Genomic DNA, 13,172 nt, shown 5'->3' with positions numbered 1-13,172 from the left:
TCAAACGGTTAAAAACTTAAACCATCGCCTCAAAGCGGTTAAACTAAACCATCGTCCTCAAAGGGTTAAACAACTTAAACCATCGTCCTCAAAGCGGTTATAACTTAAACCATCGTCCTCAAAGGCTTATAATCTTAAACCATCGTCCTCAAAGGGTTAAACTTAAACCATCGTCCTCAAAGGAAGCGGTATCTCAAACCATCGTCCTCAAAGGCTTATAACTTAAACCATCGTCCTCAAAGGGTGAATTAATATATAAGAAAAAAACAGGTATGTAAATTAGCACCTACCGACTTATAACTTCTAAAACCATCGTCCTCAAACGGTTAAAACTTAAACCATCGTCCTCAAACGGTTAAAACTTAAACCATCGTCCTCAAAGGGTTAAAACTTAAACCATCGTCCTCAAAGGGTTATAACTTAAACCATCGTCCTCAAAGGCTTATAACTTAAACCATCGTCCTCAAAGGGATAAAATTTAAACCATCGCCCTCAAAGGCTTAAAACTTAAACCATCGTCCTCAAAGGCTTATAACTTAAACCATCGTCCTCAAAGGGTGAATTAATATATAAGAAAAAAAACAGGTATGTAAATTAGCACCTACCGAGTGGTGACGGGTTGAGGTGAAGACGTACACACAAGACCTATTCCTCAGGTGTGTGTTGACAGGTGTTACAGTAGGGTCGCCTCAGTTAGCTCACACCTGTGGGTAATAGATGAGACGTGAGTGTCGGCTGGTACGGTGAGGTGTTCGTCGGGGTTCATTTGGGTGGGTAGCAGTTGGGTTCATTTGGGTGGGTAGCAGTTGGGTTCATTAGGGTGGGTAGCAGTTGGGTTCATTTGGGTGGGTATCACTGGGTTCATTTGAGTACCAATAGGTTTCACTGCAGCATCTAACAGGAGAAGAATTATACATACCGATATATCCCCACCAAAGATTCGAACCCGGGTCATGACAGGTGCCCCCCGCCCCTCCCCACACACACGAATACAGTAATTATACACAATAAATGGGTACTCAAGGGGTTAAGTCATCGTACTCAAGGGGTTAAGTCATCGTACTCAAAGGGTTAAATACCTGGCACATTCTTGGCTATATATTTTACCATTGATTCATACTTAAATTTGGCAGAAAAAGTTAAACACTTATAAACTTTTTTTTTTAATTATTATTTTGTCTGGAAATTCACGATGACGTAACCCATTTTAATTACCTTTAGTCTATAATCTCGGGTGATGGTGCCCGTGTATAGGTTAGGTTAGGTTACCTGCCATTAAATACTATATGCAAAAAGAGAAAAAATACAGTGATATATGTATAAATGTTCCTATTAATTACCCAAATAAATAGCGCGTGGCTATTTTATCCAATTTTTTTTTGGTGTGTGTGTGTGGGGGGGAGAGGAGAGGGAGGAGGGGGGGGCGTTTTGGCAACTTTCCACTAATGGTGACTCCTCTTTAATAATAAACTGACCTACCTACTGTACTGTCTCCGGTCACCCTCTAACATCTTAATCCCGCGAGTTTTAGTTGATACCAAACCTAACCTCACAGTGTCTTCCTCATATTCTGGGGCAAATTTACATGTATTGAGGCGCACTGATCGCCTCCTCTATCAACATTTTATTTATGTCTGTGCCGTGTTATACCCTCGTGTTGCTCGGAAAAATGTATGATTTTCACGGCTGAGAGGACGGTAGTGCCTCGCTGGAGATGTGTGCCACAGATGGAATATTTTCCCCACTGAGAAAAATGTTATCGTTTGAGTTGAATATATTGTGTGATCTGTTTTTATGACATGATAAAATACCGCAATGTCTCCCCTCAACTGAAATATACCAGCTGTCGCCACCACGACACACTAGTAGGATGCTTCACCACCTAAGGGTTGTTCCATCTTCAGTAAGGGCACCTGGTACGTACAAGGGCTGGGGGTACATGCAAGGAACCCAGTCCTCCAAATGGGTTGGTACATGGCCTCATAAACGGTGAGTAAGGTTAGGTTAGGTTAGGTAAGGGTTTTGTTGGGTAAGGTCCCGGTTAGGATTGTTTAGGATATGTTATATAAGGTTTGGTTGATTTACTTTACAAATCGTAAAAGAAAAAAGAAACTTCTCTCGATAGCACCAACACAAAAACTTCCCCAAAGAAGTACTTTCCCGTGCAGCTACTTCTCGTGACACTGGCCTCTATGATGACGATAGTCCCTAGGTAACCTCCCTTCCCAAGTTAAGCCCTTGGGACCTTGTAGCTCTGACAGGTCCTTGAAGCATCCAGCTATAACAGAGGTGTCGTGTGTGTGTGTGTGTGTGTGTGTGTGTGTGTGTGTGTGTGTGTGTGTGTGTGTGTATTTTCCCAGTGAGAGAAGCATCTTATCCCATCATCCCGGAGGAGAGAACCATCCCACTTTACCTTCACCAACAGGGCACGACAGGATCAAGATAGTTCATCCCCATGTCGTGACCCGGCACGGAGATAAGCGAATTTCTTTACCGCTGCTCTCATGTTAGGCACGCCCTTGTGAACTCCGCCTGAGGTCTGGTGCTCCGAGCCGTCTTACGCGTAACAGGGTGACGCGGACGGGGCACAGGCGAGTGTATAGGCGTCGCGGTAAGATATCCCCGGGTTTAGAAGATGGCTTGAGGCTGCTATTCCTGATGTCATTCCGCATTAAATTAACAATGCCATTTGTACCAAAGTCCTTTCTCCTACAAGATCGATTTCGTCAACTCACATTATTTTTATAAAGAGAAAGAAAGGTTCCCATTAACCTCCCGGAAGCTAAACATCATTCAGTCACGGATACCCGACAAGAAAGTGGTAATGGCGAAACTAATTGGCAAAAACAATATCCTCTCGACCTAAACTTTCCCATACAAGTGACTGATTGAAAGGTGGGGGTGTGGAGGAAGAAGAGGTGGGGGTGTGGAGGAAGAAGAGGTGGGGGTGTGGAGGAAGAGGTGGAGGTGGTGGGAGAGGAAGAAGAGGTGAGGCTGTGGGAAGAAGAGGTGGGAGGTGGTGGAGGAGGGGAAGAGGTGGAGGTGAAGAGGAAGAAAAGGTGGGGGGTGTGGAGGAAGAGGGGGTGGGGGGTGGGTGAGGAAGAAAGGTGGGGGTGGAGGTGAAGAAGAGGTGGGGGTGGAGGAAGAGTGGGGGAGGAGGAAATAGAAAAGGTGGGGGTGGAGGAAGAAGAGGTGGGGTGTGGGAGGAAGAGGGAGGTGGAGAGGAAGAAAAGGTGGGGTGGAGGAAGAGGTGGGGGTGTGGAGGAAGAGGTGGGGGTGTGGAGGAAGAGGTGGAGGTGGTGAGGAGGAAGAGGTGGTGGTGAGGAGGAAGAGGTGGTGGTGAAGAGGAAGTAGAGGAGGAGGAAGGACAAAGAGAGCGAGAAAGATAAACTACAGCAGTGATAAAGTGTGGAAGGGCCCAACAAAACAACAACAATAGGCCCCAGTCCTTCAACAAACCCCAACCTAACCTAACCCCAACCTAACCTAACCAAACCCCAACCTAACCTAACCCAACCTAACCTAACCTAACCTTCACAAGCCTATTAAGATTAGGGCCCATCAGAATAAGGCTCCATTAGTACTTTGACCCGAAGTCCTAATAATCAGGTTGGGTGAGAACCAAGTCAGTCTGTGGAGATGCCAACAGAAGACCCTTACACACTCTTCAAACACACCTCACAATCCATCCTCACACTCGACTCAAGAACAACCTCACTCTTTTCATCTCGTAGAAACACCAAGTACACAGTTTGAATAAAATCATCTTAAAAACTGTCACTGTAAGAATGAAGGGGAGTATAAGTGGTGAGAGGTGGGTGTGAGAGTGGCCACTAGGGAGCACCACAACCACCACACCTCAGAGCAACATAAAACTACACTTCACTCGAGGAGGAGCCACTTCACAACTTCTCAGAGTTTTAATCTTGACATTTGGCTTTGAAAGTATAGCAGCTCCAGTGTGTGTGTGTGTGTGTGTGTGTGTGTGTGTGTGTGTGTGTGTGTGTGTGTGTGTGTGTGTGTGTGTGTGTGTGTGTGTTCGTGGAATAGGAACAATTACACCCACACATTTCCCTTTCAATCTTACTGATGTACAATATATGTCCCGTGAAGGTACTCCCCTTCCACAACAAGGCCCCCCAGATATGGATTACTCCCGTTCCAGGAATAACACGACGCTAGATTCACTAGTATTTATTCCCGCACACGGCTGCTTCCTGGATGTTCGTCTCTTGTGCATCTTTCAACCCACCGAGTTACTGTGCGTTGCCATCATGAAGGACCAGTTGGAATTAGATAGTTGCATACACAGAGACGCACGAGTACATCAATGATTTAGTTTGTCCTTCAACTACGATAACCTTTACCCCGAGTACGATGATGATGTACTCAAAGGGGTCACGTCATAGTGCTCAAATAGATAGGGCTCATGGGTCATTAATTACTCTTACTAAGCCTATGGCGATCTCTTTATAGCTTCACGGCCGGGCGTCCTTCACTAGGTTACTGGCGTATTAACACAACACTTAGCCTTTGTTTTACACTAGATCAAGAAGACCTATGGTTCCTATGGCCACCAACGTCCTGGAGGCAAAAGTTTACCAACAAGGACACTAGAATGAAGAAGCCTGGACGAGAACGTGACGTCACATGAACCAACAACACCAACCCCTGTCTTTGCCTCGTCGGCCAAGATGATTTTCAGGAGTTAACCCACAGTAACTCTCGCCCCCACTGTTCTATCCGCCTGACGCCTCTCGAGATAGGTGCTGTGCTTCTGATTACTGGAGTTCCTTTCTCAGGTGTTCTGCGGAGTCCACACACACCACAGCTCTCAAATATAAGCTTCCTTAAGTTTATTTATAAGTGGTGTTGACAGAATGCTAATGATCCACTTTGGGGAGGTGGGCTGACAACACTCGTTCCATATCGAGGTATTACCCAACTTCAAAACGACTACAGTAATATAGTCTATCTTGTGAGGTTCTATCCATCCTGGTCGACAGAGGTCAGGTCTGGAGTTAAAAGCAAATTCTCTGTTATGGTACAATAGAATTACATGAAACTCTACTTTAGATATTGTGAGGGAGGTATATAGCTCAGAGGTATATAGCTCAGAGGTATATAGCTCAGAGGTATATAACTCAGAGACTCCCACGTCACATTTCAGCGGGGATATTAAGTGCTCTTCTCTACTCAGGACAATGACTTAAAGAAGATTCAGGGGATCAGATAATCAGGTGGTATCAGGTCAGGTCATTCAGTGGGTGTAAGAGTCATGTGGCCTTAATCCGGTATCTAGATAACAACACTTCATATGTCTAAACTAGTGTACTGTCATTGAGGAAGGGGGGGGGGGGACTCCCACACAGCAGTACCGTAACTCCAACACACAGGTAAGGTGTCAGACAGGTAGTACCAATTAGACGGCAGGTACACTGTAGGCTTGATAAAACATACATAGGTTAGGTTAGGTTAGGTTAGGTTAGGTTAGGTTAGAGCCTACTAGGATTGGAGAGGGGCGGTGGGGAGGGAATTGGCGTTGAAACCCTTGTCCAGACATACTTACATTACATACACTCACACGAATTAAACATAAATTACCCTTCATATACACACTAACAACGGAAACCACACCTCACGTCACACTGTGGAGGCGTGACGCTGTGACGCACACGAGTGACGCCACCGAGGAAAGTCTTATGTTATCACCGACCGAAGCCTCACATACTTACATCACCTCACTGACTTAATTGGATGACTCACAAATATTGACTCAACACTGACTCACAGAAAGGGTGAATTACCAGGGCGAGTCATAATTTTACTCACCTAGATTGACTCATACAGACTAACTCACCTCAGTCACTCATACAGCAGGGCTACCAATGCGAGAGCTTTGTACGGAAAATTTAGCCGGTTTGTCATATTGTTCGACACCGGAGTAAAAGTATACTCGTAATTTATGGTCTGACTGTACACACACACACACACACACACACACACACACACACACACACACACACACACACACACACACACACACACACACACCTATACACACACACACCTATACACACACACACACACACACACACACACGCACACACACACACCTATACACACATCGCACTCGAGGGATTAAGTCATCGTGCACAGAGGACTAAATCGTCGTACTCAAGGGATTAAGGGATTTATGTCAACATTGGATATAAATACGCCAATACAGTAAGTAGGATTTATATATATTTTTCAAACTTACAAAGCCAAATCACCCATAGAGGCAATGTACAGAATATATCGAACCCGGAGCCATCTGGTTGCGAGGCGAGCCTGCTACCACAGGTCACCACTCATTCAAGATTACATTATAAACACGACCCACACGTCTCCAGAGAGCAGTAATCCAGGTGAAAGTGGACGAGGATTTTTGTAAACACGGTGTGAGAAACAGGATGGAAAAGAGGAACTAAAGGCCAAGACGTGAGCATATATACCAAGTCGCCATAATGCCAAGTTCAGAGACGAGTTTACTAAAAGATAATTTTTCGTGAGTCATAATTGAGTCCCTCGAGCACTGATGTAAAGGGATAAGAGCGCTGTATATATATTACGACCGGCTTAAGATTATAGTCAGGGTTGCTTGAGAGCGCCTTTGGTTGAGCTATGGAAGAAGTGAGTGTCACCCATTAAGAGGCTGACTGGTATTTCCCGAGCTTGCAATAATAGGACCCAAGAGCTAAAAGGGAAGTGATAGAGAGGCGGGTTCGGGCGCGATAAGCCGAGATACGATGTGTTATGAAGATTAATGTCATCTCCCAACGAGTTTTGTTCAACTTGTAATTACTGACCGATCACTGAGAGGAAGGAAAAAGCGTAAGTGGAGGATAAGGAGAAACAGGCAGATAGACAGATAAACCCTTGAGCCTCTTGAGCACTGATGGGGGAAGTGCAGGTGACAAAGGAAGGTAATAACATGGAGGAAGGAGGAGGATTATCCGTTTGAGGAAGGAAGGAAGGAAGGAAGGAAGGAAGGAATTGACATTAGCGGGAACTCCTCATGAAGGTAGTTTGGGAGCAAGATAATGCCATATTCTTAAATTTTATAGACATCTTGGGAGAGAAGAGAATATTTGCCCGAATTTAAAGTTTAATAATAATATAATGCCCCCCCACACACACTACCAAGTCAACACTCAGATAAGGACCCATCGTGGTATTGATATCATAACTCCAACATCGATAAGATCAACACCACAATGAACAGTAAATAAAACACTAAACTGATTATTGTGAGCCGTACAGTTGTGACCAATATTCCCCGGACACTTGGCAACATCTGGCCTTCACTAATGGCTCAGTTCATTCATATAGCTTGTTAATGCTGACTTTCATAACCATTAATAACGAGGTATAACACTGTGAAAATAAACTAAAATATAAAGATAAATTTCAGTGAAGTTTTTAAATATTAAATCCTCTTTACCCTAATGACTTTCACTGAGGAAAAAATAATGACGGCTGATAAAAAAGGCGGATATTGAGAGAGAGAGAGAGAGAGAGAGAGAGAGAGAGAGAGAGAGAGAGCCAGATGGTGGTCCTTGTAAAAGAAAGAACCAAATATTTCTCTGTTAGGTTCTGTCGCCTCAGAAACACTTCTCTTGATTGAGTCACTAAAATCTAACACATAACTAACACAATGTGCAAAAGGAAGTGGATCACATACCGTCACTTGATAACTGTAAAAAGTATTTCCCCGTCAGTGTGTTATACAGCGACTCACGCCTCTCCCATAACGCTGGAGCTGTTTGATAACATGACTATCCCCCTAAATGCAAGACAAGACGTAGAGAGCGTTCATGCACTCACCTGTGGCTGTGTGGCGGGGCAAGGGTCGCTGTATACCAGTAGCGATCACTTCTCTCAAACCAACAAGTTGTACAGATGCAGTGTAGATGTTGGAGGAGTGGCATCCAGGCCAGGCATGGTGGCCGCCACCTGGACACGGGGGAGACACTCACGGACGGTTCACTAGGGTAATAAACGGCGGGTGGCAAGAGTATTGGTCAAGCACCTGTGTCACCACACACCGCCCAGCTCATACTCACCGATGAGCCTCACTATCACCCCTGATAAAACACCGAGATAACCTTATTTGGAAGGAGCTCTTGATTTACCACGACCAAGTCGCCGCTACTCCTTTAAATGTCTCCTCAACACGGTCTTGGTTGCTTAGCCTTTTGTTATTACTCACTTTACACTCTTTCATTTTGGGTTTAAAAAACGCCACGAGATGCTGCTTCACGACCTTGGCTGATGTATCACACACAGCGAGGCGTTTGAAGATTCATCCAAAACTTTAGCACAAATATCCTTATTGTACAATGCATGACTCGTTCCTGAAGTCAGTGACACTTTAACCCGTCCAGCTGAACCACCAAGAGTAACGCTCACTATGGAGGAACATCACGAAACACGGCACTCTACAGAAGGAGCCACCGGGCACCTCAACAACCCGTCAGTACCCAGCGGTGGAGGAGTGTGTGTGAGTGACACTTGAGGGTGTGTGTCTGCCCAGCCACTGTTATCACCACTATCACTCACCCTTATCTACCGCTCACACGGCGTTTATAAATACCAACATGTTATTCTCCCGTTGCATATTCTCTTTATCTGTTGTTATGCTGAAGTTATCTGGCGGGTGACGTAACAAGACTCACCCTACTGCTACCTCACGGTCCTGGTGAGACGACGTCAACACCACCCTCACCAGGCCACCACGGCTTCACCACGTCTTACCCCACTATTGCTCAACTCCACTCGTAATCAATACAAATATTACTTAATACACACATTACCTGTAATTAAACATAATAAAATAAAATAATCAAAACACATGCGAGTTAAAAGGACTTTAATTATGACGCCTATTTAGTGTTATGGCTGTAATGAGACGTAACACAAACAACAGAATCTCGACGGTACACTTCAGCAAGATTTTTATCCATTTTTCCTTTATTATATTGTTTGTGTATATCTTGTCAACCCTTATCTTGCTCAAGGTTACGGTGCCCTCACAACCCGGCTACCGATTCCCACCACTTGAAACTGTACACACTATTGCCTGGCCTTACAGTATACGCAGCGCCCGGCAATACAGTTATCAAGGCGTAAATTAGCTCAAGTGACGCCAATTCTTTAAGAATTCGTGTAAGTTTGTCTGTGTGTGTGTGTGTGTGCGTGTGTGTGTGTGTGTGTGTGTGTGTGTGTGTGTGTGTGTGTGTGTGTGTGTGTGTGAGATTTAGAATAAAATAGTAGGTGGCAGCACGTCAAATGGGTTCTGATATATAGCCCCTAACCCAACCCGACATCCCTCTAACTCTCCTCCTCAACTCTCCTCTCCCCAACCTCCTCTCCCCAACTCTCCTCTCCCAACTCTCCTCTCCCCAATCCTCTCTCTCCTCTCCCCTAACCTCCTCCCCAACTCCTCCCCCAACTCTCCCCCTCTAACTCTCTCCCCAACCTCCCCAACTCTCCCTCTCCCCAACTCTCCTCCTCTCCCCAACCTCCCTCTCCCCAACCTCCTCTCCCCAACTCCTCTCCCCAACCTCCTCTCCCCCAACTCCTCCTCCTCCCTAACCTCCTCTCCCCCAACTCCTCCTCCCTTAACTCTCCTCCCCAACCTCCTCCTCTCCCCCAACCTCCTCCTCCCCTAACTCCCTCTCCTCTAACTCCCCTAACTTCCTCTCCCCCCAACTCTCCCTCTCCCCCAACTCTCCTCTCCCCCAACTCCTCTCCCCAACTCTCCCTCTCCCTGCTAACCTCCTCTCCCCAACCTCCTCTCCCCCAACCTCCTCTCCCCCAACTCCTCCCTCTCCCCTTAACCTCCTCTCCCAACCTCCTCTCCCTCAACTCCCTCTCCCCAACTCTCCTCTCCCCAACTCTCCCCAACCTCCTCCTCTCCCCAACTCTCCTCCCCAACTCCCTCTCCCCAACTCCTCTCCCTAACTCTCCCTCCCCTAACTCTCCTCTCCCCAACTCTCCTCCCCTAACCTCCTCTCCCCTAACCTCCTCTCCCCAACCTCCTCCTCTCCCCTTAACCTCCTCTCCCTAACCTCCTCTCCCCCCAACTCCTCCTCTCCCAACTCTCCTCTCCCCAACTCTCCTCTCCCCTAACCTCCTCTCCCTAACTCTCCTCCCTCTCCCCCAACTTCCTCCTCTCTCCCCTAATCCTCCTCTCCCCCTAACTCTCCTCTCCTCTCCCCCTAACTCTCCTCTCCCCCTAACTCTCCTCTCCCCTAACTATCCTCCCTTCTAACTCTCCTCCAGGAGTAAATTCTTCCACAATAGGTCGCCATTATTTAAACACAACAAGTAAATAAAATTCTCCCACAAAAGCAAAAATTAAGTCATTCTGGTTTGTGTTGTTTTCTGGTAATATGCGAGGTGTCAGGGAGTCAGGTGTCAGGGTGTCAGGTGTCAGGGTGTCAGGTGTCAGGGTGTCAGCATCGTCAGTCTGTTGTTCCGCTATACGCTGCTGGTTTACGCTCCTCCTGTCGGGCCGAGGCAACAAGGGCGCCACTGCAACAAATTCGACGAATCTATTTACTCGTGACACAAATATGTCCCGGAAGTCAGTATCACATGATCAGAATTGCTTGATATTGAAAGTTTCCTAAATGGCTTAATATCGAAAATTCACTCGTGTTAAATACCGAAACTTGCGCCATTAATAAAATTACTCAATATTAGAAATTCTAAGCAAAAAATTCCCAAATATCGAAAGTTCCCCCACCCCCTCGTCAGTTCACTGGATACCGGTAATTGCATCACTCAATAATAATAATAAATAATAATAAAAACATTAATAATAATAATAATAATAATAATAATAATAATAATAATAATAATAATAATAATAATAATAATAATAATAATAATATTGATAATAAACATATATCGTTCACAAGGATACACTTTAGTTGGTGACGAAGGTGAATTTCTCAGTAGTCGCCGCCACACACAAGCTCTGTATCACTTTTACCCTAACATCTGTATGTGTACAGTACGAGAAGCACATGGCCAGTTTAATTCACTCTACACCGAAATACTCCATCACTTGTTCAATAACTTCCTTTACTTGTTAACATTCCATCAAGGACTCCATTAATTAAGAATTTAATCAAATTTCAGGAATCAGGTTTTTTCCTCCAAATATTTCACTTAACAGTAAATATTCCATTAAGAGTCACTTAATTCACTCAACACCGACAGACACATTCCCTCAGGTGTCAATTCACTCGAAAACTAATTATTGTAATGTGCAGCAGTTTCCAAGGCGATACACTTGTTGGTTCGAGGAAGAGTCGGAGGAGGATTGGGAGAAGGTGATGGTGAAGCAGCTGAGGCAGGCGTGAGGTGGAGGAGGAGAAGGCAGATGGGCGGCACCATACAGAACTGGGGTACAGGCGTCATGACCACCCCACACACACACATCCACTGCCGTCAGCCTCCACAACGCCGCGGTTCGGAGGGAGAGAATTACGTGGTTAGTGGCACAGGTAGAGCAGGTAGAACCAGACTGGCCCCATCGTGGAGTTATGATCAACAAAGGTCTGGCATCCCCTGGCATGGGTTGGGTGGAGAGGAGTGCCACCACCAAGTTGGCACTTACTATCGTTCACCTCACCCAACACCCACGTCTAATGCCTCTTTCAGACAAACACTTGCACCTTACCCACCTCGAGTGCCTCACCGCCACCATTTACACGGTGCCAGTCATGTGTCACCTATTCAGTAATTTCCTCCATCAATGGTGCCAAATTCGGAAGTGGTGTTCCCCTCTGGCTGGACCGAAAGAAGGAAAAAAACTGCCCGAATGAGAGGAAAGACGTCGAGTGCGCCCGGCTACGCGCTACCATACTGCCCTCCGTCCCTCACACTCTCTCACTCACTCTCTCTCAGCTACCTGTGCCAAATCAGGGAAAAATTCTCCAGTTCAACCACTGAGGCGAGGATAAGGTACCCGCTTGCCATTTTGAAAAGGAGACAAGTAGTATGAGTGAAAACCCGAGGCAATATGAGTGACCCAGAGTGGAAGGTAGGTTGGGTCAGATCTAAGGCCCACTACATAACCCCTCAAGTGGGAAATAAGCGAGAGACGTTCCAAGCGAATGTAACATGATGTTTAATTAAGATCACTAGTGTTATATAAATATGTAAGATAGCAATATTTTTTTTTTACCTGTGTGAAGGGTGGTGATGGCGCCACACACATACACACACAAACAAGCGCACTGGTCTGGCACACCCCAAGGATCAAGGCTACATACTTGTTATATTGGCAACTATTACTGGGCAGGATGGCCTATACAGTCAACCTAAATTGGCACGTGTTTACTCCTGCTGCTGCCGCTACTGCGTGACTCTACATGGCGATATAAGTCATACCTACATCAGAAGCTAACACCCCCCCCCCCACACCACCTATAGCCTCCCCCTCCCCCCAACATGCCATAGACATATATGTATTTGGGAGATCCGCTGTGTATATGACATTCACCAAGTCCAAATTTAAACCCCTGCCATCAACAAAGCCTCGCCCACTTGTGATTTCCTCCACAACACAAAGGCAACTTTTCGATTAAGAGACCGGTTATAACTTCACACCTCGCTCATATCATCTACTTGAACACTAAAGGGTGTAAGTAGCCCGAATTACTGACTTTGTCGCAAAAACATGCGAAATAAACAAAAAGTGGCAACTGTGGCGTATTTGGGCAGGTTGCCATGTTGTGAGCAGGTAGTGAGGAAGCTGCAACACCAGCCTCTCTCTATAACCTGGCTCTAACATTACCTCACACCCTCTTGTGGCACACCTCACATTCCCTTAAACGCTTGCGGATAAAAAGAACTTCAGAGAACGTGAAGATAATGTAGGGAGTAGCGAGGGTGTGTGGGAGAGAGGGCGGTGTCAGGCAGGGTGAGTGGGCCGTCTGCCAACCCGATATGTTTGAGGATAAACATAGAGTCTTCGCCCGCTCATACAAGCAGTCGTAGATATTCCACGTCGCTTCCTGTTATTACCACCTGTGACGCTGTTCGTCTTAGGCACCACTACTGACCCCTCCATCAGAAACTTGGCCCATTCTCAGTATCCTTTCATCACAAAG

At 45.9% G+C, this 13,172-nt stretch overlaps 1 protein-coding gene across 2 annotated transcripts in view; it reads right to left on the bottom strand.

Moving 5' to 3' along the window:
- Positions 1–11,887, bottom strand: part of LOC121865190 — a 127,739-nt gene extending 115,852 nt beyond the window's left edge. Inside the window, exons 1-3 of one of the 2 annotated variants that reach the window (XM_042364505.1) lie at positions 11,546–11,887; positions 7,870–8,858; positions 606–704 (exon numbers count right to left, since the gene is read on the bottom strand). The gene's annotated coding sequence lies outside the window, so the exon portion shown is untranslated. The remainder of the gene's footprint in view (positions 1–605; positions 705–7,869; positions 8,859–11,545) is intronic. The other variant, XM_042364504.1, reaches the window with a different exon arrangement.
- Between the last annotated feature and the right edge of the window lie 1,285 nt (positions 11,888–13,172).

The sequence above is a fragment of the Homarus americanus genome, unplaced genomic scaffold (genome assembly GCF_018991925.1).
Source record: "Homarus americanus isolate GMGI-L3 unplaced genomic scaffold, GMGI_Hamer_2.0 scaffold18547, whole genome shotgun sequence".
In the NCBI taxonomy this organism is placed as follows: domain Eukaryota; kingdom Metazoa; phylum Arthropoda; class Malacostraca; order Decapoda; family Nephropidae; genus Homarus; species Homarus americanus.
Note: the sequence above shows the minus strand (reverse complement) of the source record. Positions and strands in the feature narration are given on the sequence as shown.